The sequence below is a fragment of the Anser brachyrhynchus genome (assembly GCF_964034855.1).
Source record: "Anser brachyrhynchus genome assembly, chromosome: 19".
Taxonomy (NCBI): Eukaryota; Metazoa; Chordata; class Aves; order Anseriformes; family Anatidae; genus Anser; species Anser brachyrhynchus.
In genome coordinates this window covers 9,568,155-9,594,840 of record NC_137712.1, presented here as the reverse complement: position 1 = coordinate 9,594,840, position 26,686 = coordinate 9,568,155, and the positions used below count along the sequence as shown (strand labels likewise).

General features: G+C 47.7%; 1 long non-coding RNA gene across 3 annotated transcripts in view; it reads left to right on the top strand.

The window, feature by feature from the left end:
- The window catches only part of LOC308180283, a 29,780-nt gene extending 11,982 nt beyond the window's left edge, over positions 1-17,798 (top strand). Inside the window, exons 2-5 of one of the 3 annotated variants that reach the window (XR_013940862.1) lie at positions 3,260-3,334; positions 3,966-4,052; positions 4,433-4,568; positions 7,281-17,798. This is a non-coding gene — a long non-coding RNA (uncharacterized lncRNA). Of the gene's footprint in view, positions 1-3,259; positions 4,569-7,280 lie in introns of all 3 variants that reach the window. The other 2 variants (XR_013940863.1, XR_013940864.1) reach the window with 2 other exon arrangements.
- Positions 17,799-26,686: the final 8,888 nt, after the last annotated feature.

The following is a 26,686-nucleotide window of genomic DNA, read 5'->3' as shown; positions in this document are numbered from 1 at the left end:
ACCCTGCACCCCTTTGTTCAAGCAGAGGTGTCAGAAGAACGTGCCGCAGGGACTGAGCCTCTGGTGTGGCTCTGACGGCAGTCAGAGGCTTGTTCTCCGATTTTCTGGACTCCAGCTGGCTGTGTGCCCTGCAGCAGAGATGCGCCTGTCTTTTGGGGTGCCAAGGGTGCAAAGCCAGCCTTTTTAACAGGCTTTTCTTCAGGCCTGAAGACTTGGTCTTGGGGGATAATTGATAAAGAAAATTACCTCCACGGACCAGTGATGCTTTGCTGGGTGTAATGCTCAGGGATGCTCTTAGCAAGCAATACTGATGCTTTAAAAAAAAAAAAAAGGTGCTGTGAGGAGTTGCTGCTCGAGCAGAACGAGCCACATGCACAGGGCTGGACGCACACAGGACTTGCAGTATGTGCCGGGTTTATTTGTGGTTCAGGTCCTTATCTGCAGGAAATGGTGATAAACACATCCCTGTGTGCTTAGCCCGTGAGGTATCTCTGTCATTAGGCTTATCATTCCTGCGCTAAGCAATGCTGATGCGTCTATGCCCGGGTGCGCTGCACAGCCCAACGCGGCTGCGGGACTGTGCTGATAAGGCCGTGCCGTCAGGAGGCTGGTGAAGGGAAGATCCTGTCACTGCATGGGTCCATAGTGCTCATCCAGAGTGAGGGGTGATGAAAATCATCCTCCCTGGGAAAGGACAGGAGGTTGGGGGTGTCCAGGGAACAAAATCTGGTGGGGAGCAGTGTGTCAGCGCTGTGCCGATGTCACCAGCGGGCCCTGTCGGCCCTTTGCCTGGCACCCTTAAGATGGTGGTAAAGCCCCCCAGCGAAGGGGCCAGGCACGGATCTCCAGGGGTGCTGCTAAGAACGGAGGCTTGCTGCCATCCCAGCAAACTGTGAATTTTAGCACCAGGGTTGCTGGTGGTGCTGGTGGCAGCTATATCTGAGAGCAGGGCCGAGGTGGCAGCTTTTTCCGAGTGTGACTGAGAGCAGGGCTGAGGAGGCAGACCAGCACTTCCAAACGGGCCGTTCAACACCTTTACCATCCAGTAAATGATGTGCAGTTGCTTCTCGTTACTTAGGCACAGCTACTGGGGACAGGACTGGCTTTTTGACTGGAGGTGCTGCCACATCTCCAGGTTCTGTGGGCTGGTTGTCTCCTCATTCCCTGAGGTGGCAAGTCCACCGCCTGGGAGCTGGGAGGGACCGAGGGAAGGCCGAGCTTCCAGCCATGGCCACTCAGGTCTCAGGGTGGGCTGGATGAATCTGGGGGCCCTGTCCCAAGAGGTTGCATCACACGTGAATCACACGAGCAAGAAGAACATGTCATCATTGCCCTTTCACATCTCTGCGTAAAGTGACACATCCAAAGCACGAGTCACTGGCTGATGCTCATGGAGGAAATTGGTGACGAAAGCAGAATCCAGTCCTGGCCTGCAGCCAGATACAGATACGGTGTTTCCCAGAGGCAAATAGGTGGTGCCTGGGCTAACACCCATGTGCCCCGCACGGCATGGCAGCATTTGGGGAGGGGCAGAAAACCAGAATGGCCTGGAAAGGAAGTGTAGTCATGAAGTTTCTCCAAACTTACAACAGATGAAAGGTAAATGAATGGAGGGGAAAAAAAGTTCGATTTTCTTTTGTGGAATCATCCCCAATTTACACCAGCTAAAGCTTAAAAAACAGATTTAAAAGCTCTGCCCAAATTCATGCCTGGTGAATGGTCTTGCATATCAGCACATGAGGCAAGCTGCGTTCACACCAATATCAAGTGACAATAAAGAGGAAAGTTATTTATGAGAGTTGTTAGCATAATTGTTCTGCTGAGGAATAGAGCTGCCACTCTGCAGTAACAAAGCACACGTGTGATTTATGGCTTGCAGCTGAGATCAGCAGTTATTTGTGTGCCAGCCTTTCATGTACCTCGTGTGCAGGCCTTCAGACACCTCTGGCTCACATTAAAGCAGGTGATTGATGGAGAATCTGAGCTGTCACCTAGAGTCAAACAGAAAAGTATAATATTGGCTCCCGTTGGGTAGTACCTAATCTCAGCAAAATGAGGAAAACCTTGTGGCTAATGAAGTAAGCCAACTAGATCATCCTGACCAGCCCTTTCTGCTTGCAAAACTGTATTACTGTAAAAGAGGGAAGAGAGCACAGAGTGCCAGTGTAATGAGAACATGGAGTAGAGATTGCCTGGAACTAGCTATTAGGACAATATAAATCCCCCCAAAGTCTCCCTTCACAATGGGGGTCCGAGGCCAGCTCCAGGCAGCCCCATGCAGGCAGTGAGGGCTGGTGAAGGGGTTGGAGGTCTCGTCAGGGGATGCATCCCCCAGGGGTGCTCTTCTGGGGGCAGCACGTCTCTGTTGGGCTCAGCACTGAATTTGTACAATTAAGAGCTTAAAAACTGAGTGAGAGGGAAATTGAGAGATGCAGGACCGACTCAAGGATGGCAGAAATTGATTAAGGGACTGTACATAACTTTGCGAAGAAGTGACCATGGGGCATCAGTGGGAAGCCAGAAGAAAACGTTTTGGTTGCATCTTCAAAACCACAGCCCAGCCTTCCTGAAACCCTTTCAGCCAAAGGCTCACTCCTGGCAGAGCAGTGACAAAGGAGAAAACACAAACCTAAGTAAAAGGTTAAGGCCTGCCAGTTTTGAAGGAATAAGAATCATTTATTGAAGTAATCACGGTCAGTGATGTGAGAGTCACACTTTGCAGAGGTGTGGAAAAGACAAATTTATTTGCAGTTATTGCAAGGCGTGTGGCTGTTTCTCCAGTCAGGCAGATTTCTGGGAAAGCATGAATAGTAAGAGCCGCAAAGGACAGCCAGGAAGATAAAGGGTCTTTGGAGAAATCCCCGTATGAGCAAACACAGCCCAGGATGCACAGAACTGCCTAGCGGAACCTTGGGCTTAACCCAAGAGATGAAGGCGCCCTTTGAGCAGAGCGACCAGATGGTGATGAAGATACGGCAGGGCCGGCCAGTGCCACGTCACAGAGCCAACGCGAAAGCAAAGAAACCAGAACAAGTGACAAAAAGTGACTAATTTGCCCAGAAGGATGTTGCCTGAGTAAGCAGTCAGTCATTTCAGGATTCAGAGCACCGACGAGCCCTCTCTCATGCGGTTATCTTGAAGGTCACAATGGCATGAGGTGCTGGGAAGTAGTCCCAAGGCTCGGCGATGAGCCTAACCTCAGAGCCACCATCGCACACGGGTTGTTGAATTTCCCCTCTACCTATTTTTGTTATTTCAGCTTTGGCCCCTGTACCTGTTCTCTGTGAACCGGCAACCGGAGAAGGGAAGGGGAACTTTTACTGGGACCGCAAAGGTACAAATGACACTTCAACTCATTGTTGTTTGCTTTTATTCACTCAAAAATATGTTTATATACATATATCTGACTGAATGGAAAGACGGGGTGGAATTTTTTTTTGTTGCTTAATATTTCCATGTGTTTTCTGAAATGATTTAACAGGTGGCTGCTGAAGTAGTTTGCGGTAAATGGGTAAGAGGCGTCAGCCTCGGAAACCGTACAGTTAGGCAACTCTCCTGCATCTCCAAGGTCCCTCCACTAGCTCTTCGGCCGCGTGCAGTACATGTCCTTGCACTGACACCCCAGTTCCACCTTTGAAGCCTTGCCTGCAGGGCCCCCTGGCTGGGTGAGGCCGGGATGGAGACCCCGGCCTCGCTGCCAGCCCCCTGTCGGAGGCACTTCCCGTGGGGCTGGGTGCTCAGCCAGGCTGAACAAAGTGCTTGGTCAAAGGAAAATGAGGCGGGAGCCTGGCACGAGCAGCTTTCATTCTGGAAGCCTTCCTGCCCATTGTTTCAAATGATTTTTTTTTCTTTCTTAATCTACTTCTCAGCTCAGAACTGATTAGAAAATGAGTAGAAGTTGGAATAATTTTAGCATCTGCGTGTTACTTTGACCTTTCTCTCTGCTTTCTCTACCCCTGACCCAGACATCCTGTCCCAGGGAAACTGCAGCTCCATACTCACACTCCCAGAGACAGCAGGAGATGTTGGAGGATGTTTTCTGTTTATCTGAGGTGTGAAATAGAATTACTTCTGCTAGATATTGCAAGGGTTTAAAATGATCAATTTTTGTGAAATCTCTGCAGTGAGAGCTGAGCCTTATCTCCTTCCAGTGTGCTGACAACACAGCCTGCGTAGATGAGTCCCCATTAATTTGATCGAAATTTGCTTGTTGCTCCGTCTGGTGGGACTGCTCTTATTTCTGAGCTTGACTGTGGCTTTGGGACCAGACAAATCATTAAAACTCTTGGGTCAAGCTCTGAGCTCCAATACCAGAGTACTGGAGGTTTCATCTTATTTTTAAAAGGTGCCTGTGCTAAGCCACTGGGTGGAGGGGACTGGGTGTAAAACAGCCCAGAGTGGCATGATGCTGGCAGGGATTTCCCTTTTGCAGTGCCCGGAGACCTCGCTGGCAGCGCAGCCATGGGCTGCGGAGGCGCGCTGAACGTGTTCTGCAGTGCTGGAGGAGGGTGGCTTTGCCACGGGAGCATCTTCTACTGCCTGCAGCAAGAACGCAAGGGCTCCAAAAGGTCTGTTTTGAAGTGACTCTGTAAGGTTTTGTGCATCTGTACGTACGTGTTTGAGGGTGGCGCTCTGCTATCCATGTGGATGTGTCCGCAGAGGACAGGGGGACAGCACAGAGGTAGGAAGGAGTTCACACAGTGCTCAGAAGCAGGAGCCATGCCCTGGCTCACGGCCATACCCGAGCAGTTCCTCCGAAGTACCTGGCGTGCTCCTTTCCTCCACTATTCCCTTTTCCCCTTTATCATGACATTCTGCAACGCACGCAGCCTCCACCCAGAGCCAACCCTTCCTTGTGCTGCTCGTGTTTGGCTCCCAGCAGAAACCAGCAGAAACTGCCGGACTTGAATGTTTCCTTCCCATCACCGTCTGTGGGACCTGCTGCAGCAAAAGGGCCACAGGTGGTGGGCTTGGTCCTTCCCCCCCTGCCCCAATTCTGCTGGGGTGTGCAGCTCAGGAGTAGAAAATGTCACTGTGGGGAGCTGATTGTGCCAGGGTGGAGGAAAACCTGCTGTAGGGCATCCAGCCAGCCCCCCCATGTTTGGCTGCTGTTCCCCAGTCACAATTCCCACAGCTCCACACAGACAATAGTCAGGCATCCCTTGAGCCTCATCAGCCCCGTCACACCAGCAATTTGTCTGGCAGGTCCCTAATGCAGGCTTTCACCCACAGTGAAAAAACAATTTCCTCCCCATCACAGCACATGCTGTGTGGCACTTCCAAGTCAATCATCTCCGAGCAATCAGAACCAAGATAAAACACCGGTTTTGCAAAGTACAGGGGAAGGCAAGAAGACAGAGCCTGGCAAAAACAAGGCAGCTTGAAACCACCCAAGGGTGCATCCATCTCCTGCCCCAACGCAAAGCCGGGACGTTACAGGAGCAGGATTGCAGCAGACCTTGCCTCCAGCCTTTCGGATACACACTGCTTGGAGCTGTTTGCAGAAACCTTGGAGGAGGAGACGGGGCAAGTTCTGGGGACACAGAGATCTGCAGAGGAGTGGTTCTGGGCTGGCTGCTCACTCCCGGCTTCCTTTCTCTTGTCCTGGCTGGGGCTGGGAGTTGCACTGCCAAAAACCAGCGTGGTATCAGCCTGTGCTCACCCCAGTCTTGCTGTGCTGAGGCTGAATGTGGTTGCAGCAGCAATGAGCCTGGCACAAAGTTTTATTTTATTTTTAGCCTGACTGGAAGCAGAAAGCAATAGATATTTTGCCGTTGAGCAATTTCCGTCTCCGTTTTGCAAACTCAAGATGATTTTGCTGCTCAGGTAAACATGCAGAGTGCTCCAAGCTTTGCACCTCTCCTTGGTTTCCCATCACCTCTGCCCATCCTGAGCCACAGCAAGCAGAGAAGAAAGGCCGAGGAACCTGTTTGGGACTTGGATGGCTGGCGTGGAAGTCACAGAGCCTCCGTGTCCTTCCATCCCTCGGCTGTGTCCCTGACGGAGCCCAGTGCACAGGAGTGCCCTCAAACTGGGATGGTCGCAGGTGTGCTCAGAGCAGCGGCGTGTAAATGCCACCTATAAATAACTGCCGCGCTGATGGCGCAAGCAAGACAATTTTGAGCCCATACTGAGCATGTGGCTGCAGCTTGACAGTAAAGATGACACATTGAGAAATAATTCTCCTGGTTACGTCAGAGCCAGGAAACTCTCTCAATTAGAGAAATATCCTGTCCATTACGAGACGTACCCACCATTCACTTTTCTCAGCACTCTCTTAATCCAAGGCTCCATGCCCTGCTTAGCAAGCACTCGGTAAGGAATGTTTAATTTTGGAGCTGAGATGCCCCGAGGCTGTAGGCAGTGAAACGTCAGCTTGGTTTTAGGGATGCTGCTTGTAGGTTGCAGCAAGGCTGCCTTGGTCTTCTGCTGACTTCAGTGGTTTGCAATAAGTCTGGCAGCAGCTGCCTCTTTGGTTGTGACGATCCCGGTGGTTCCACGTGGTAGGATGCAAAGAAAAAGGCCCATCCTCATAAGTCTCAAAACTTTCTACAAAGTTCTCAATTTTGTTTTAATTTTGATTTTGAGATTTTCCCCATGATTCAGAGCTTGTTGCTTTTCTGCTGTTCTTGCACCATGGCCTGCTCCTGATTTACCCCAATACTAATGGAAGCAGAATCAAACCCATGATTCTCGTTCCCCACACCACACGCAGGCTCCTCCAGTTACCACAGCCTCCTCCACCCTCTGCACCAGGCTGTCCTGGGGCACCCTCCTGCACCTGCAGGACACCTGCTCCAGGGCGTGACGCTGTTTTCTTGCTCTCCATCTTCAAAGTCACCAGCTATCTTCCTGTGCTCTGTGGTGGCCACCTGAGAGGGACCCGGGGCTGTGCTGGGACAAAGCTGCCAGCCCAACATGTGGCTCTGTTACTCTGAACTTTGGGTGTTCTCATCCTCCTCTGCCCCTTCAGTTATAAAGCTCGGTGCTGCTGGCTTCAGCCAACCAGCCCTACCTGCTTTTCCTTTCCATTTTTTAACCATTTCTGCTTCTCTATCTTCTGCAAGCCCCCCTGCTACCTGAGCTCTGCATAGGCTGGGCAGAAGGTGCTGAGGCTGGAGCCTCTCCTAGCCCAGAGAACATGACCGAGGCCATTCTCTGGTGTCATCTGTGGTCCTGTGGTGATGGGGACAGCCCGGTCACAGTGGGAGCCACATGGTGCTGGTGCTGCTCTTTGCTGCGTTAACCTTTTTTTTTTTTTTTTTTTCCTTCTTTTTTAGGTGCCACTGGCAGAGCTTCCCCGCCTGCTGTTGTGCTCGCTGATGTCTCCTGTGGGAACCTTGGCAGGCGCCGGCTGAGCCTCCTCTCCAGCTGCTGTGTGGGAAGCCATCCAGGCTGAACCCTAATGGGCCCAAATATCTCAGATGGGTAAATGAGATCTTTGCTATTGAGAGGAAATTGATTTGGAAATGCAATGTGAAGTGCAAGCAAAGCATACAACTACTAAGCCCAAGGCTGCATTGCCCTGCTTTCACAAAGCTCCCTGCTATTGTTTCCACTTACTGGGTTATACTGAAAGGAACGACAACTATATTTGTTTCCACTTACTGGGTGCTCTGCCTCTCCAGAATACATAAAAATGTCTTCCAGTTTCCTGAAGCAAAGACAATCTCTTCAAGTAGTTACACTGAATAGCTCACACTTTGCTAACCTCAAGCTGTAGAACAGGAGTGGGGAAAGCAGGTTTGCTAACATCTTCCCTGGAAATTCACCTTCCTGCAGAGCATAACATGCAGGGAATCTCTCAGGCCCCACACCAGCCTGCTTTTGATGCTTAGAAAGACCATGAGATGAACATGAGCTGCCCGTCTGCACGACCTGCACCTGCCTGGCCCGCAGTGACACCGGTTTCTGGTTACAAGCACAGGGATTCCTGCAGTACCACTCCTGACTGTGCTTGCAAATTGGAAATGCTTCACAAATATCCGCACAAACAACTCTCACATCTATTTCAATGTAGCTTTTTACATGATGTCAGTCATTCCTCCAGGGAGCAGAAGCACCTGCTCACGCAGCTACCCACTCCCCACAAACAGCAAGTGTAGGATGGGAACAGTCTAGCTGAGATTACAGAGCTTTGGAGGTGACTTATTGATCCCAAGAGGAAAATTAAGTCTGACTCTTCAGTGCTTTGCTTGTCTGCCATGAATGGAACCTGTGGGAAATGCATGCAAAGCACTTGCACCAGTGGAAGTGGGAAGCCTTGATTTGGTGCTGTCTCACGCTTGTTTTGCACAGATGGGTTCCTTCCAAAATCTATGAAGTGGTGTAAAACCAGCCTTGTTTCTTGACAATAGAAAGCCGAGCCAGCCCTGCTTCCATAAAGCCCCCCAGAGAAATGACAACGAAAATAGTACTGCAGTCCTTACGATTTCTCCTGGTGCTGTGCAGAGCGAAAGTCTTCGGGACTGGATCTCTTTCTGTAACCAACTCTTCAGAGCCCTCTCAGCCTTTCTGAAGATGGTTTTTCAGTGCTTTCCTCCTCTCCTCTCTTCTGGTAATGAGGCAGAGCTCTCTTCTCGTAGCCCTGGTCCCGGCCGCGTCCCACCACCTCCTGCCGTCCCCAGCGGTGAATGAGGTGGCGGCAGGAAGCCCGGTGAGGTCTCTGCACCGCGGTTTCTCGCTCTGCGGTGAGGACGTGGGCATTTCTCACATGGCAGCAGGTGCTGCGGTGCCAGCTCCTACAGCCACTGAGTGGCAGGCAGGGTTAACGGCTTTGTTTTCGCTCCTCACCCACAAAAACAAGTGTGGGTGCCGTCTTTCACTTTTAAGCTCAGAGGCTCGATTTGTCAGGTTGGACAAGAACAAGGCGTGGAGCGGATTTTCGCAGGGTCTCAGCATCTCAGGCATTTGGCAGCATCATTTGGTGTGCCGGCACTCAGTGCTCCCAGGTCTGGCTTCCTTTACACTTTTATTTCACTGTCTGAATAGTGTGGTGGGCCAGACTCTTTTGATCACCTAACCAGAAACACTGGGCTTTCTTCCAGCAGGGATTTATTTATTATTTTTATTATTTTTTGGCACTGGACAGCTCAGCAAATAATGGATCACTAAAAGAAAAAGAAAAGACTTGTGCAAGGTGTTTGCCCACTTTGCTGTCACACTGGTTTACTGCAACGACTGTCAAGACCACTGCTGATAATGACAAAGGAAATTTAATTATCAATGACAAGGACTTATTCTTGTGCAAGCAGGTAGCAGCTAGCTGAGGTCCTCCTCTGCCTCTAAAGCATGATAGTGCGTATTTATATTATAAATAACTATAAAATTTAAGCCAAGCCCTCCAAAGGGCAGTTCAGGCAAACACCAAAAGCCTCTGGGCCCCACTCCATTTCCCAATGCTTGGCGGGGGGCACTGGGGGTTTCCTGGGGCAGCACCGTGTCCTGCTCAGCCCAGCGCCTTGCCAAGCAGCTGCCCTGCTGCCTGCAGCGTGAGCAGAGCCCTCTGAGAGCAATATTTCAGTATTTCAGGCATATTTCACCTGAACTCATTCCTCATGCCTACACATATCAGCTCAGCACTTGGCAATGTGGATGGAATGGGTTCGTGCTGGCATCCATAGAATGAAATGCTGGATGATTTTTGTGATGAATGAAAGTGAAGTACTTCAAGGGCTGCGTGCAATTCACCCCCTTCATTCCCTGCCATCCTTAGGGCACTTCCCCAGAGGAAATCCCAACTGGTTCAGTGCCTAAATGTTCCCAGACATCCTGGCGATAAGGATCTGGCTTTGGCTCTGCAGGAGGCAGAGCAGATGCAAAGACTGGAGGGGCTCCTTTTGCTTTCTTGTCTTGAGCAACTTATGGGAGGGCTTGGCAATGGCTTGGGAGAAACACAGAGGGACTTTTGGGGCTGGCACAGGTCTGATCAATATAACTTCATCTCCTATAAGCCAGGAGCAATCACAGGATACAGCAGTGCAAAGAAGTGTGGGAAATAACAGCCCTGTGTGGCTACCATAATGAATCTGTGCCCCAGAAAAAGGAAACTGGAGAGGATGACTTTGGTGAGGATATCTCCCTGCCCTTCGGGACCTTCCTGGGCTTGTCCTGTATGAGATGACCAGTATGGGATATCTCCCAGGATCTGATACTGCCTACTCTTGATGCCCCACTCTGCCTGTCCCTGCTGAACTTGCACTTGTTTTCTGTCCATGAGCTTTTCCATCAACCCCCATGGCCGCCTTTATAGACTCTGTGAACGAAGCCACAGCCCCAGGGCTGGCAGCGGCGACATTCCCAGCTGCTGCAGTGGAGCCAGTTTCCCCCTTGTTTTGAACAGACATGTGGTTTACTTGGGTTTAGCTGAGGTTTAATTTAATTTACTTAAACTAAAGCAGCATAAGGCTGATTAAATTTGAGCAGAGAGCATCCAGGCCAGCTGCCATGGCTACTTCATTCAGCTGAGCGCTGCAGAGCTGGGTGACCTGAGGCTCCGCGCCTCGTGCCGCCTGCACCCTGCTCCCGGGTAACCCCGATAAAGCCCACCGGTGGCTTCCTACTCCCACCTGCACTTTCACAGACTTTAAAAGCGCACCCCAAGGACTTGTGTCCCCTCTTGCTTCTTTATCAGGTCTGAAAGGGCCTTAAAAAATTCCTGTTCTCTGTCTCTGTTGTTGCAGCCTTCTCCTTTGCTCGGGAAATGCGTAGAGTGGTGGAGAATTAATGAAACTGTGACATCCTGGCAAGGAGACTTCTGCTGGGCTGTTTAAAGTTGTTTGCGTTAGCGCTTATTTCACTTGAAGCATTTTGCAATCGACTTGAAGCTCAAGACCACAGTTATTTCACCTGACCGATGGTAACACTCAGTGCTAATTAGAAGCAGGCATGATTTTTTTTTTTTTAATTCAGTGTTGCAGTGTTGTTTGAAATGTCAAATTTAGGTCAAACAAGACAATTTATTAAAATCTGCAGTTTTTTATTTTTGAGCCAAATTGCTACGTTTCAACATTTTTCAGTATAAAATGTTTCAATGTTACATTTAAAAATGAGGCTACAGTGTTAAATTCAGATACTATTTTAAAATGTTTCAATGTTACATTTAAAAATGAGGCTACAGTGTTAAATTCAGATACTATTTCATAAAAAAAAAATGCGATATAGTTTAATTCCCATGAAAATACGTAATCAGCCTCCTTCTCCCAACTTGTATTCTGTGTTTAGGAAGAAAAAAAGTTTATAGTAGGTCTGACCTTAATTTTACATTAGATAGAAAAAATAAATGTATTAGTTCTGAATAACACACGCAGCTTTTGGAGGCTGCAGCATTGGCGTCCATCCCAGCCCACATCCAGCATCAGCCTCACAAGGTAGGATGCAGAGCTAGAGGGTGGAAAAGAGGGAAGAGCAAAGGGATCCTCTTCTTCTTGGTAAAGAGCTCTGGGAAACCATCTTAGCTGCTCCTCAGTAAGCAGCGTGTACACACAGCCTTCAGACCAGCTTCAAGCACAACTTGCCCAAAGTTTGCTGCAGTCTCCCACTGCTTTCCGCAAACTCCTTGCGTTTCATGCCGTGAAATCATTGTGCATCTTTGGCGTGTTTGCAGCAAGCACCATGCACATGGTCTCCCAAAACCCAGTTCTTCTAAAAGCCTTTGTGGAGGCCATCCCACCATCAAGAGACCAGAGAAAACCCCACCAGCTCTGCAGGCTAACACAGCAGAATGTGTTGGGGGAACCAGGGAGGGGTGGGTGTCCATTCGTGCCTTTACAGAGTGAATCTAGGGCAGAGACACAGGGATATCTCCAGCGTAGGTCATCTCCAAGAGATACCTAGCTCTTATCAAGAGCCTTCGGAAAGAAGCCTTCTAGATGGATCCCCATCGGCTGCAGAAGTTAAAAGCAGAGCAAAGCCCCGTGTCCTGCTGCACCACCTGAGCTGGGAACGATGGCGGCACCGGGGACCCAGCAGGGTCTGCGCTTCTGCAGCAAGGCAGGAGCTGCTGTCCCAGCGGCTAGGAGAGGACAGAGACAGGCTGCAGGGGTGGCCTTTGCAGGGTGTGATCCAGCATATTTCTGAAGGACCTTTGTAAGTCTCAGAGCCTGCCCCGAGGAGACTTCACCCTGCCCAGGCAGTCAGTACCAATGCATCCTTGTCCCCACCACCAGGATGTTTGTTAATGCCCAACAGTACTTTCTTGTTACAGTTTAACCCTGTTCCTCCCTGGCATGTCTCAAGAAGCTATGATAAACAAGGACAGAGTGCCATGGGACAGGTTTTCACTTGGTATTAATTGGCAAAATTCCCCGGAAAAAGAGCAAAACATATCCGCAAGGAACCAGACTGGGAAATCACACCATAAGATCAATGGTCTGTCATACCGGAGGAGTCAGACCTGAAGGCATCTCCCATGCTTGCTGTTGTGATCTGCACGGAATTAGGAATGAATCAAGACTGCAGAACTTGGCTTTATCTGCTGTCTCTTCCAAAGGGCAGGAAGATTTCTAGTCTGGTCCCATGCTGCTGCACTGGCAGATACCTGGCCTGGAGCTCTTTATGAAAGACTTAGCATTTACATGCTAATTACTGGCCAAAAGAAGAGCCAACTTTCAAACTCTGCAGCTGCTCTTCATTAACTCAGTCCATTTCCAGGTGCCTGATGAGGGGCTGATTCCCAGATCAGTGTCCTACTAAATCCTCCAGCTCAGTTTCCTCCTCCCTTTCTATTTTTTTTTTCTTTCCTTTTTCTCTTTTTCCCTGCAGAATCACAGAGCTACTCTTCCCCCTCCTTCTCCCTGTCTTTCCCCACTCCTTGAATGAGTCTGGCAGTTTGATTTCTGTTGGTATTAATGTCTATAGGTTCCTTTTTTCTCAGGCCTGGAACTTTGCTTTTACCAACCAAATTTATCTCCATCAGAAATATCGACAGATCAGGGGATTCATCCAGGCATCTCTTATAATTGCTTTTTCCTTTTTGCTCAGTGGCAAGCAGGAGGTCTGTTGCTCAGCAAAACAATATTGGGATCAATGGCCTAGTTGTATTTTCATTTTTTTATTATTAAAATCTTTTTGAAGCCAGTGTATAAACATCAGGAGCAGAAGAAAGAGCTGCAGCAGCCCTCTGTTTTTCTTTGTCTACCTGAGCTATTTCAAAGATCTATGCTGGTGTAAATCAGCGAAGACATGAAATGGAGCATTGCACCAGCTGAGAGGGACGTGCCCCATGCCGAACTGTGGGGTTGCTGGAGCATCGCTGATGCCTGTGATGAGAGCGGGGTAGATGAAGGCCTCCTGGTCCGCTGGGGTTCTGCGTGCTTCAGCGTTTACATCTGAGGCTGGACGGTGCCTGGGCTCTGAGAGGTGATGGAGATGACAGCAGGTACCTCCACGGCAGGTAGGGTGATGCATGTCCTCCTTGGCCTGCCTGGCCAGCCTGCTTCTCCTGAAAGAGAAACGGGCGATTGCTCATCAAAATCTGATTCCGGAGTCTACGAGGAGCCAAAGGAGGGCTGCCAGCTGCTTGGCTTGATGTTTCCAGCCCCCAGCACTCCCTCTCTCTGCCAGGGCTGTGCTGTCAGTGCTTCAGCTGCTCTGCTTGGCCTCCACTCCTCTTCCCTTTTGCAGTCCATCGAGCTGTCATGAAATCCCAGGTGAAATGAGGGTCTCCCCTGTGCGTGCACCTCTGCTCTGGGGGTCATGCTGGGAGGGGAGCTGCTGCTGTTCAATTCCCTTGTGCCATGAGGAAGCTCCTAAAGAAAAGGCTGAAATGAGATTTCAGGTTAAAGCGACTCAATCAATACAGCACAATTTGATCCTCAAGAAACAACCACAGTAGTCACTCCTCTTCCTTCCCTTCCTATGGAAGGCATGTGTGGTACAATTACTGCTGCCTAGAGGGACCAAAACGGACACATCAGTTAAATGAAGTTTTTTGTAACTACCACCACCAGGTGACTGCCCCAAACCAAAAGTATTTGCATTGCTGGTTCTTAAGATGTTTATTTTATATCTCTTCACCTAAGCAGAGGGAGCTTCTTTGAGAAGGTGTCTGAGGAACATCCCAAGGTTGTGCCTTGGGGTGGCCCCAGTGCAAGAGGGCTGCAGGGCAGCATTGCCTGCTAGGTGTGTTGGGTAGCGAGGGCATTGAGCAACACTCCTGACATCAACGTTTCACATTTTTCATAGCTCAGCTGGAAAACCACTGTCTCAAAACGCCAGACCTGTGGTTGAGCTGTGGAATTGGGTTTACTCTGCCTTTTTCTGGCAGTTCCCTCTTGCTAGCGTCACCTCTAAGATGCAGGCCCGAACTGCTGTAACACCCAGCCTGTCCCACAGGGCTGAGGAAGTCATTTCACATGTAGCAAGATGACTAAATCTATTTTTATTAGTCTGCAGAGCATCCAGTTCCGTCAGCTTTTTCTCAGCCCTAGAGCAGATGGACAACCCTGTCACACCTCCTGCCTTACTTCCCCTCTGTACCAGCTCCATCCCCTTGCTGTCATTAACAGCGAGGGCGCTGCATTTCCCACACCTCGAGCACAGGTTGGATGAATCCAGCAAAACTAAGACACCTTCTGGCCTGAAAACCCCTTCAGACCCCTGACTGCCAAGCCTTCTGGGCTGTGCTGCTCTTCATCCAAGCACCTAGCAGCGTGCAGACAATTACAGTAAGGACGCCGGCGTTCAGTTTTGTTTCTTCCTCCTCCTTCCTTGTGGCCTCTCTGAGCTTGCCCAGCGTCTGCGCTGCAGCTGGGTTCCCCTTTCCATGCCAGCTGCCTGGCAGATGCGTTCAGGAAGCGAGCAGTTCTGCTTCCGAGGTTTTGCAATGCTGACTCCTGCTCCATGCTGCCCTTTCAGTTGCTTCTCCTCTTCCCTTCCTGCAGGCTGGGACAAGGTGTAGCTGTTGCAGGAGCACCAGCCACAAGCGTGGCCGGCACCAGCGGTGTCCTAGCCTCATCCACAAATCGTGCCCAGCCCTGTACTGTGAAAGTTTCCCAGGCAGGATTCTGAAGGGATGGGTGCTGAAGGGAGAGATGCTGAAGGGATGGGTGCTGAAGGGACAGGTGCTGAAGGGACCAATCCCTTCAACAAAAGGGCTGCGTGAAATCGTCGTGCCATATATTTGTGATGACAGGCACTGATACCCACAGTGCTACCCACACAGCTGGCCCAGGGGGTTACCTCCTGGCCACCAGCTACCAGCCGCTCCTGGTGTGACATTCTTGCTGTCACCACAAGAGGAAAGCTGTGTGACTGTGTGCCTTAAGCAGCCTGTGACGCTGCCAGCTCTGCTGTGCACGGAGCATGGAGCTCCCCAGGGCACCTGGCTCCCCGCAGTGTCCCCATGCTGTGAGCTGCCAGGCCAGTTACTGGGAGCGGGCTGGCACAGCAAAGGACAAGTTGGAAACTTGGGACCTTCAAAGGTGACAGAAAAGGCATCCAGGTTCCCTAAGCACCTCTTAAATTTTACTCCAGAATTCTTTGATTTTCTGCAGCATGTGCTGCACATTAGAGTCTTGGCCTTAAAATGCCAGGGCTTTTCTTTTGCTTTTGCAGTGGGAGCTGTCATTGTCTTCAGCAGCAGAAAAGCAGACAACTACTCATTTGTACATACTTCATACGATGCTTTTGTTTGTTGTGTTCTCATCTCCTGGAAGATGTTGCAATTGGGTTCAGCTAAGCAGGCGATATTGTTTCCAGCAGTAGGGACTTAACACTCCTTATTTTCCTTGAAACTCTCTGGACATATGTGACCAAATGGTCGGGGAAGTCACTGCTTCAGAGAGCTTAAAGCAGTGGAAATGTCAGAGATGTTGTTGACATCTCAGGCAAAGCTATGTAAACATGGCAGAGCCATGCCTCACGAGGCCCATACCCAACTTCAGGATGGTTTCGGAAGAGGGGAACCAAGCCTCTGCTTGCGAATGTTGAAGGAGGCCTGAGCTGCCAGTGCCTCTCGGAGATGCCCATGACGAGGTCAGTGTCGCTGTCACGGGGTTCCCCAGAGCCCAGGGTGACGGGGCAGCCTCCCTGCCCGCATGCTGTCCCTCATGCCTCAGCAGACCTGGGAAATTCAGCCCTTGCCGGTCTGTGGAAGCAGGCCAGGATCAGATATTTTACAGATTTGCAGACTTGGGTGTCTGCTGAACGCACTCGAGTTTTTCCGGTCTGGGACTAGTCGCTGGCACAGGTAGCTGCCTGGGTTTGCCATGCGTGCAAAAACAACACCCGGAAACCTCAGGATGCTTCTGAGTCTTTTGATCTGATGCTTCCGAGGCAAGGCAAGGCGGTGTCTCCAGTCTGAGAATGAATCACTCCAAAGACTGGGGACCTTTCTGGTCTCCTCCTGTCTCCATCCCCATGAAGAACAAGGTGACAGCCACCTGCGGCGCCAAACCAGCGTTGTGTCAGGCCATAGCAATTCACCCTCTGCTTGCTCCAGCGTGTGCCATGAGCTGGATACTGCTCTGGGAACACATGTGCTGTGCAAGAACTGAGCACGGCCAGCACAGCATCTCCTGGCACGTCTCTTCCCAGAGACCAGGGCCTTAGCACAGACCTTGGACATGCACAGCTGTAGGCAGACATCATGGTCTGATTTCCTCCTTCAGCTGAGGTTAAAGGTTAAGAAGCAGATGGGTAGTTTTGTAATCTTGTTACAGTAATGACCCCATTATATAAATGATCACTTCTATTATACTGTGCTGCTTCCTTTCCAGCAATTCTTCAAGGAAACCTTTGTCATGTCCAGATGCTCTACTTGGGACATTTTGTTACTGCAGCTTCTATTACTCAGAGATGCTGCAGCAGCTGGATGCCTGTTAAACTCATCCCACCTCAACTCCAAAACCAGCCCATGGCTGGAAGGATTAACAGGAGAGCAAACAGGATCATGCCATGACCCAGATCCACATCACAAATTCCCAACTTTGCTTCACTCCGTGGTCAGTGTGGACAGATGACCTTAATGTGTCAGGAGCACAGCTATGTCTCCCAGGATTGTCCTTTTCTCTTGATAGTTCATGGGAAACCTGAGGGGTCTTCAAATACCATACTCACACATGCATTCTGCTGCCACCGATTATTTATTCAAAGGGCTGGAGACTACACAGTTACTTTAAGTGAAGGGGAAAGGAAGCTGGAAATATTTATTGGGATATGCTGATTCATTGGAAGTTTACTGGAAGCTCCTCGATGGCATTTTCTTCGAGGATCACATCCAATTCACTGCTCTGGGGAACAACTGAGGAGCCTGCCTCAGACTCAGCCAGGTCTTCCCACCTCACACAGAAATCTGGTGTCCTTGTCCCAGAGGTGGGAAGGGGTTATCCCAGAGAGACGGGCCCCTATGACCCAGCGCCACACTGTCCTTAATCATTGTGGTTAGAAAGGCACCAATTCTGCATCATCTGTTTCCATATCTCTACAGCTTTGATAAGGGAACCTGGCAATAAATGGAGGCCGAGACCCTGATAAATAATGTTATCCCACCATTTCTCCATGGCAAAAACAGCAAAACATATGATTTCTGACTTAATCAGATCACTTCAGGGGATATTCCATAATGCATTACACATTGTGTGAAAAAAAATAATTAAGCGGCAGAAAGCCGCTAGAAAGCTTTCTCACTCTAAAGATTTATTTTTCCTTCAGATTTTTCCCTGGTTGTCAGGTTTGGGAAGCTCAAAATATTTGTCATTGTTTATTCTCCTTATCAGTTATTCCTTTGGGCATGTTTGTTTAGTTGCCACCATCCCTTCCTGAACAAGTATGCTTTCCCATATGGGCAAAAGCCTAAATATTTCCAAGAGCTTTCTCCTGCAAGCTCAACCCTGGGGATTTAAGTCACTGCTTGATTTGAAAGGAACATGGAAATTACACCAATGGGTAGGGACGTCAAAGGGGCAAGGTGAGGAAAATTTGATTACAACATAGTCAGCTCTTACCAGCGCAGGCTTCTCAGTTCACCCTTTACGTCTTTCTTTCCTGCCTGGCCCTGTCTCCCCTTCCCCTCTGTGCCCATGTCTGGAAGGCATTTCTGGGAAGGTGGACGGGCTTCCCATCAGCCCAGGGGCGCATCCTCCCTTCCTTCCCTTATCTTCTCTCTGCTGGGGAAGAGCCTTGGGGGTTCATCTGATAAGGGGATTCCTGGTGCAGCTGAGCTCACGGCTCAGTTCCTCCCCAGGAGGGGACTCCAAGGAAGGATCTGTAAAGCCTTTCATTGACATCTGCTGGCATTGTAAAAAAGCTTAGAGAATAATATCCAAGTAGAGCTTGGTTTCCTTTTTACTGCAGGACTAAAACAGGAACATCTGTCTTAACGACAAATGAACTGATACAAGACACGTGCTTGGTTACTTGGTGCTTCTTTACGTTTCACTGCCATTAAGTTCCCCAAGGAGCAATTTGACATTCTGCCCTCACCCCAAAGCAGAACTGACCTCGAGCCCATGCAGCACAGGAGCAAAGCCCCAAGGAATTGAGTCTGGGGCCAGCAGTCCTCTGCCTGCTCCATCCTGGGGCGGGTGGCAGACTCCTTTTGAGTGCAGGTATTTCTGTATGCAGAATTTTGCTGGCTTTTGTTAAAAAAAACATGCTTCCTCTATGCAAATTGCCAAAGAAGAAAACCAAATTTTTTGAATTGTCTAGAAATAGAATTAATAAGTGTAAGATTTATAAGTAACAGAAATTAATTGAAAAAAACACTTAAAAATAAGCACTTAATCTATTAGGTTTTCAAAGTCCAATAGCTTTGTAAGAGAGCATAGACTTGTCTTGGATCATCCATCTGCCATTGGAAATCTTTATCCATTTAAAAGCACAATGTACGTCTTTAGTAATGTTGGAACAAGTAAGGCCATAACATAATGCTGTACATTTTAATGTCTCATATGTTGTAGTCCACCAAGGAGGTTATATCATATTTTAAATTTATTCAATTATAATAAATAGCTTCAGGAACCAAGGAAAGGCTTGAAAATCAAGCCTGGCTTTGGCACTGAGTTTAAAATCCCAAGTGTTTACCATGGAGTTTCAGATGTTAGACCCAAAGGCATACACAAGGTAGAAATCCTCTGTTCCCATAAATTGGCATTCTTTTTTGGCAATTACATTTGTAAAAAGAAAAACAAACAAAAAGAAGCCACAAAACCAGTTACTGGTGATATTGTTAACATTAAAACAAACAAACAAACAAACAAACCAGATCCTTTTGGCTTGGTTTGGAAAACTGCATGTATCATTCTTCTCACGCATCCTCACCCTAAAATGGGGCAGACTCAAGCAGTGCTGCAGAGCTCTGCTAGCATCTTGGAGCCAAGTAAATAATGGAACCTAGCACAGGGAAGACTAGATGGAAATCCTGCTGAAATCATACACTGCTGAACTGTTGACCTATGCTGTCAAAGAGAAGTTTTTATTACTTCAGAATGGGTTTATTTAACATGTTCTGGCGTAGGATGCAAGCAGTTTTCCATGCTTGGTAAATATATCTGAGTTGACAGAAAGTGTCTTCTACCCATTCCTCTCCCTTCTCTGAGTTTTAGTAAAGAACTTCAAGAAGGTATGTTTAGGCTAGAACTAAAACCTTTGCTTCAGTGTTGCTAGAAATTTAATTATACGCAGCTTTCTGTAATTTCATCTGGAAGTTATTCAAGCTGCTGCCTCATGCATAACAGCCGTAATGCAAGAGCCAGACCATTACTTAGTGCAGTGAACACAAGGGATGAGTAGGCACAAACTTGCTGTAAGAAATTCTTGCTTGTACAATGTAGCTTTACAAATTACCACCTTGCTTAGAAATTCAAAATGGCACCAGCAAGAGCTTTCTTTATGATAGACCCTGATTTAGGGTATAGGCATGAACAGAATTTCCCATTGGATCCTTGATTTGAGTCCCTGTTTCTGGTCTTCATGCCTTTGGTTTCCTTTCACAAATGAACCATTGACAAAGCTTCACTGAGAACAGCATTCAGATTTCTATTCTAAGCTCAACTTCAAATTCACAGATGCTCTTGATCCAATTTCAACTGCACAGTTGCCTTTACTTTACCCTCATGGAAATGTCCCGTGTGCCTTTTTCAGTGCAGCTGGCCTGGAGGGCATTTAGTTTGCTGCAAGAAGCTGCTGGAAATATCTAGCTTGTGTAAAGTTGGGGTCTAAGTTACTGAGCTAAGGTGCGTCCATCAGCCCATCCATCCTTATTTTTTGAACAGGATACACAAAGCTGAGTGATATTTCATTTCAGGTTTGGTTTAGACCTCAGTCCCTGGTGTGATTCTGCGCAGCAGAGTGTTGTTAGCAATCAGGTGTTTAAGGACAGGAGGCTCAGTGCACTGCTGGAACCTTTTTCACTCTCATTCCTCCCTTTCATTTGACTGCAGTTTGCTTTCTTTTGTACGAAGCCAAATCTTACTGGGACACAAGTAAAAATGCAATTTTGCATCTAGAAAAAGAAACTAGTCAGTAAAGCAATACCCTTGTAAATGTAAATGTGTTTTTAAATACTTTTTGTTATGAACTGCCTTGCCTGAGAAGCATGGAGTGCAGCTCCTGGCCAGGTATCAGGATGGTGCTGCTGCTTCAGCTGTGGCATTTTGCCACTGCCCTCCTTCTGAGTCTGTATCCAAAATGGCCAGATGGGCCAGAAAATGATTTTATTTAGTAGGTAAGTTCTCAGAAGGGAGATTTTTTGCTAAAAATGAATGTCAGTTCAACCAATGATCTGATTGTTGTTTGTTCAGTTTCTCTTTTTCATATTCTTACTCTTAAATGCTAAATGGTCTTGCTAAATGCAAGGCAAGATGAAAACAAATCACATTGGCTTTTAAGGCAAGCCAAGGCAAATCAAGTTCTTTTTGTTGTGTTCTGATCAGTTCTGCTCATTGGAGTGGGGTCAGGCTCACACTAAATTACAGCCAGCTATTATCACCCTCTGTGGGCTGCTTAATTTGGCCCAAACTGGAGAGGTCAAAGTCACATTAGCTGAAAATCATAAGTCTGGTCGCTTGCAAGCTGATGAGTGTAGGCTTGAAAAGACCTACTAGGAAGATGACTCAAGCTATGTCAAGAGTTCCCTGTTTGTGATGAGATGGGTAGGTGCCAATAGCTCTGCCATTGGTTGTACTGTTTCTGAGGTATGATTAATTCCTATGTGGGATGCTTCTTGCAACAGGAAGGGAGAGGCTATGTAGTCTATTGACTCCAGATATTCTACTGTTGAATAGAGAATATTTAATTTTAAAATTCCTGCATGTAATTTGTCTGAAATTGTATATACTGACCCACAGGGCAAGGTGTGCTTGCTGCTACCTACACAGCACTATTTATAGTGGGCTCATTTGACTAAGCACTACAAATTGCGCTCCAATCCTGTATGTTTCTGAAGCAGGTAAGCATGTCTGAAATCATACATTGGTTATCTGGGACAATACTCAGCAGCAGGCAGTGCAGGCTGGCCATTTTGAAGATACATGAGCTCTTTGAATCAGAGGGAAAGTGATAGATTTTCCTGACATTTTAATTGGAAGTTGCATTAGGATTCTTAGAGATTAGAGCCTATTAATTAGAATCAGGTAGCCTATTCCCATCCAGTTTTAACAGAACACTTGGGGGAAAACCAGTCTTTTCCTGGAAGTCAAGGAAGGGAAACTGGACAACATCCATCACTCTGGCCTCTGACCAAAGATAAGAACAAACTTTACTGATCTCTTGATGGCCTCTATATGAAATGAAAAACAATTTGATATCTAAGAAGGTTTTTCTCTTTGTGTCACAGAAGACAAACTTCTTTTGGTTAGTTTTCTCATGCAACCTGAACCCCATGGCCAGGAGATTCAACTCTGTCCAACCTTCATAAGACTCAGGCAGGACTGATCCAGCACTTGGACCCTTGTAACCATTGTCCTGTCTGACATGGAGCCTCTCAAGAGAAACGGAATGACAATGGGCACATGGGCTTGCTGTACCCCTGTGCATCCCCGTGTCCCATCTGGGGCTGATTTAAGGAATTCAGGCTGCTTCTCAAGAGCAGGCACAGTGGAGTCATCTGGTTCTGGCTCTGGCATCCTTTGGTTGCCCCGGTCAAAGGCTCAACCACTGCGATGTTGGGAGGCAATTCCTGGCCTCCTGGTAGGCTCGGTTTTGTTCTGGGAAGATTTTGAACTCGCAGCTGATGTTCAGAAGAGATAATAGGGAGTGAACCCTTCCCTTTGTTCTCTAAAGCGTGGTGAGAATCCACCCTGTTTACTGCTGATCACTGCCAAGGTAATAGCAGGCCTGCCTCATGCATTTAATGTGGTGCTATTAATTCTTCTGGAAGGGCCTTTGGAGAGATGTTTTGGCCTCTCCTAGCCAAGAAAACATCTGTGCTTTTTTTCTACACTCCTGAGGGAGAGATGTTGGTTTTGGGGTTTGTCATGTTTCCATGTGTACATTTGGTTTCTTTATTCTCTGCCTCTTTGCTCCAGGCCAAAGTTACTCATATTTTGCAATATTCCTGAAGTAATAAAGCTTCCCAAAGCTGTTCAAAACTGTTTGCTCTTGCTTCTCTACCAGATCTCCTTGGGAGGTTTTTGCACTGCTGTTTCATGATGGCCATCAGTTTTGGGAATCTGCTCGTTGCTGAGGCTGGTGGAGTTCAGGACCAGCTGCAGAAAGGCCACACAAGGGGTATTATAAAAGTTGAAGAACTAGAAAATGGTACTGGGAACTCTCCTGAAAGTTAGCAGCCCTCATTGCTAGTCCAGCTTTGACATAGGTGAATTCTGTGACCTTCTAATTCACCTCTGGTTCTCTGCTTTTTACCTTTTTGACTACTTAAGCCATGAACAAGTCACTAGAGGTTAGTGAAGGAGCTCACCAGGTTGTCTACAGAGGTGTCTATGAGGTGTCACAGGTCTAGCATGCACCACTGGCAGCATCTTAAGTCCCAGGTTGGTTTTCCAAGGTCTTAAGGGCACTCTTCTCCCTGGTTTTCGTTGTAGTGTGCCACGATGGTGTGCTCCTTTACCTGCCACCCGTGAAGTCTCTGTCCACGCAGGGCTGACGTCCTGCCCTGCTTCCAGCCATGGCCCCAACCTCAGCTCCCCCCGATGCAGGACTTCCCAGGTGAGTCCTGACTTCACAGCCACCCATCAGTAACTGGAGTCGTCTGCCGGTCTCCTGGCAGATGGGCACCCAGGGATGAAAACCAGCAGAGAGATGTGACAGCCCTATGCAGGGGATGAGAGCCCAGCAGCTCAGCATGCCCATCTGAGCCCGGGCTGTGGTTTGGGGTGCTTGGCTCCTTGCCTCTGTGTCGTGCACGGTGACCTGAGAGCTGTCCCCGGTCTCCTCAGCACGCCTTGAACTGACATACGAGCAGCTATTGTGTCTACACCATGTGAAAATAAATTAAAAAACAAGACTCCTATATTCCTTATCTTCGTGCTTTATAAATACAACATCCTGTTCCATTTCATTGATGTGATAAGCCAAGGATGAGAGTAAATAACAAAAAAACCCAGACTTCCCTAGTTTCCCCTAAGGTCCCTCTTCCTACAATGGTATTTCCACAGAAACCTCTTACAGCAGCAAACCAAGCAGAAAAAGGCAGCCAGGAATAATGAAACAAGGAAAGTATCCTTTGCAAGCCAAGGGCAATGGGATTTGGTAACTTCAACATGAGATGAGGAAAGTATTTATGTCTGTGCAGAGGTTTCAGTGCTGGCAGCAGCTTTGTCTTGCAACCTTCAGACAAAGACAGGAGGAATCCAAGCTGGAGGTGTCATCGAGTGCTCCCTGCAGGTCAGAGAGCTGCTTTGTGGCTGGAGATGTTATTTGCTAAAGGTCGGAGAGGATAATTTGTAATGATGTTCACAAAGTGGGGAAATGCTGTCCTGATTTTGTAGCAAGGGTCAGTAAATTGCTGAGGCTGGAATCGATCCAAATGTCATCTTTGTGCATGTATTGCTAATGCATGCCTGAGTGCTGTTATCAAAATTGTTACCTGTGGTGTATTTAGAGTTGGTAGTTGGCATGTTAATGCAAAATAAGCAGAAAGAGAAAACTGGGCTGACTGTGGGGGGGGCTGTCCTCTCTGCCCATTCACCAGGGCATTTTTTCCTATGTTTTGTCAAGCACTTTCTCTTTTTTTTTTTTTTAATCTTTTTGATGACCTTGAAGACAAAACTACCTTGTAAAATTCAAAAGCAACTTTGATTCTTTGATTTTTTTTTTCTGTTGCTGATCTATTTCCCTTTTTTATTTTTCCTGCATGTCTCATTTCATTTGTATGTTAAAGGGCTCTTGGTTGTAAGCTTCTTCCTCTGAAAAATAATGTGAGTCATTTTCTGGCTTCTTGTCAGTGGCAAAAGTATGCGTAGAACTAACAAATACATACTCCAAGTCTAATGCCATTTTCTTCGAGGTTTGCAATGTTTGTTCTTTGTCATTTAGTATGAAATGAGTGGCATGGTACTGAAATACCGACTCCTTTTGAGAGCATTAAACCCATTATCATTCTAAATTTTATTTCTCTGCAGCATGTTAGGTGTTTCTGTGCAGCGGTTTGAAAATGTTTATTGAAAGAAAACCATTAAGTAGGGTTCAGGACCTAAACTTGAAATTTAACTTGTATAAAAGTTGAATATAACTAGAACAATAATCCCAACGAGACATTATGATACACCAAATTGGGTATTTTTCATGGGAATATCATGTTTTAAAGCAAAACTTCTGGTTTGAAGATAAGGAAACTTAAATGAAAAATATCTGTAGGGGAGATGTTTTGAAACACCAACATTGGAAATGAAATATATTTCTTTAGAAATTACAGAAGTTTTTGTTTCAGCTTCTTCAAAGAAAAAAAATTCTTGGGTGGCTTTATTCAGTGAACTTTTACATTTTTACTTTTCGTCCCCCTTTAAGGTAGAAAAAGCAAATGTCAGAAATTGCCCTGGGATGGAAGTTCTGGTTTCGAGTGTGGTAGACTGAGGCTTCAAGGCCACAAGTGCCTCCGTGTTCCCATCATTAAACTTGCTTAGAAAAAATCATTGTTTGTACAAATTCAACCTGTTCTTCCCTCTTTGCTTTGATAGTTTTGCATATTTGAATGTTAAATATTTCAAAGCTGTGAGGACTTTTACGTGAGGAGTAAATGCAGAAATAAGTGGGTTTTTTTTGGGGGGGGTTTGTTTTTGTTTTTGTTTTCCCCCGTATCTTTCACAGTCGGGCTTGAAGGAAGGCAAGCAAACCATTCACTACAGATCCAATGACATGGAGATGACCCCTCACATTTTCCTTTGGGGAAAGGACGTAGGATTCCCATGCTTGCCCACTGGCACAGTTAGGTTCCTGTTACCTATGGGCGACCATCACATTTTTCCAAACCTCAGCCTCTGAAATGTCAGGTTTGATCTAAAACCACCCCTGGGCATGTCAGGGAGATTCAGAGGTGACTTCCCCAGAGGAAAACCTGTTCTGCAGCCCCTGTGGCAGAGTTCACCGGCGTCCAGCAGCTCCTGCCATCAGGGATGGGGAAACCAGAGTGAGCGATGCTCGCGTGCCTGCTCAGGGGCTCGCAGGTGAGCGTGGCTCTCAGCTGCTCCCCTCTTGGGGTTTGGTCGATGGGAAATTGTGGGGCTGGAGCTTTGCACCTCTTGTGCAAGTCAGCCACAAAAGAAGAGGCGTCGAAGACATCAGGCTGCGTTTTGGAGGTCGAATGCCTCGACCAGCCCCCTGCTCTTGGCTGAGCGAAGCTGCCTGTCTCAAGGAACTGATAAGACCCAACAAAACCAACATACCCCAAAACAAATATTCCAAAATGAAAATCCCAGTTTGCTCAGTGGTGTCGAACAAGTGTGAGCTCAGATCCATCTCCTGGCTTTGCTGTGTAATTTTGGAAAGTGGAGTTATGTTTAATTTCCCCGTGCTACAGTCTTCAGGTTTTACATTTCTCCTGCCCTCTGGGTGCTCCGTTGCTTTGCTCCCAGACATTTCCATGCATTTCTGTGCTGTGCTCCTCCTTCCATGTCTCTTCTCTTTTGCAATTGTCAACATATCCCTTTGCATGTTTATCTTGTCTCCAGCCTTAACAGACAAGTCCTTAATTTTGCTTAAGTAAATTTGGGAAAGGGAGAGCACTTGGTGAGGTCCTGGGTGAGAAGCCCTGGTGATACCTACAGTGCTCGGTCCCTGGGGTAACTACAGGGAGGCTGTCTGTCTGTCTGTGCACAGGAGACAAACAGTCAAAGTCCCAAAGTTTTCATGCTGTTTTTGTTTGTTTGTTTGTTTGTTTGTTTGTTTGTTTTGTGAGTTTTCTCAGCATACTTTGTTTATTCAGTGAGTCTAGTTGAGTCAGGGAAGAAACATCCTAGGGAGAGATCCCTAGAAATAGCAAATCCATTAAAAAAAAAATACTTGAAGGACAAATTTGATAGTGATGAGCCATTCAAGGAAAGGTCTTGTCCAAGAACCTCGGTGCATGAACACTTGCTCAGTTCAAGCTAAAGCTCAGATGCAGCTCAGCTGTGCAGGCAGATGTTGTGCACGTGGCTTTTGGCATGGTGCAGAGCAACATTTGTGCTGCGGTGCAGACAGGCCCCTGCAGTCATCGAGCCTTTACTCACAGCATCTGGCAGTCTGCTCTGATGCAACTCTTGCCAAAAAGACCTTCAGTCCAACATCCCAAACTCCCGAAAGTACAGCA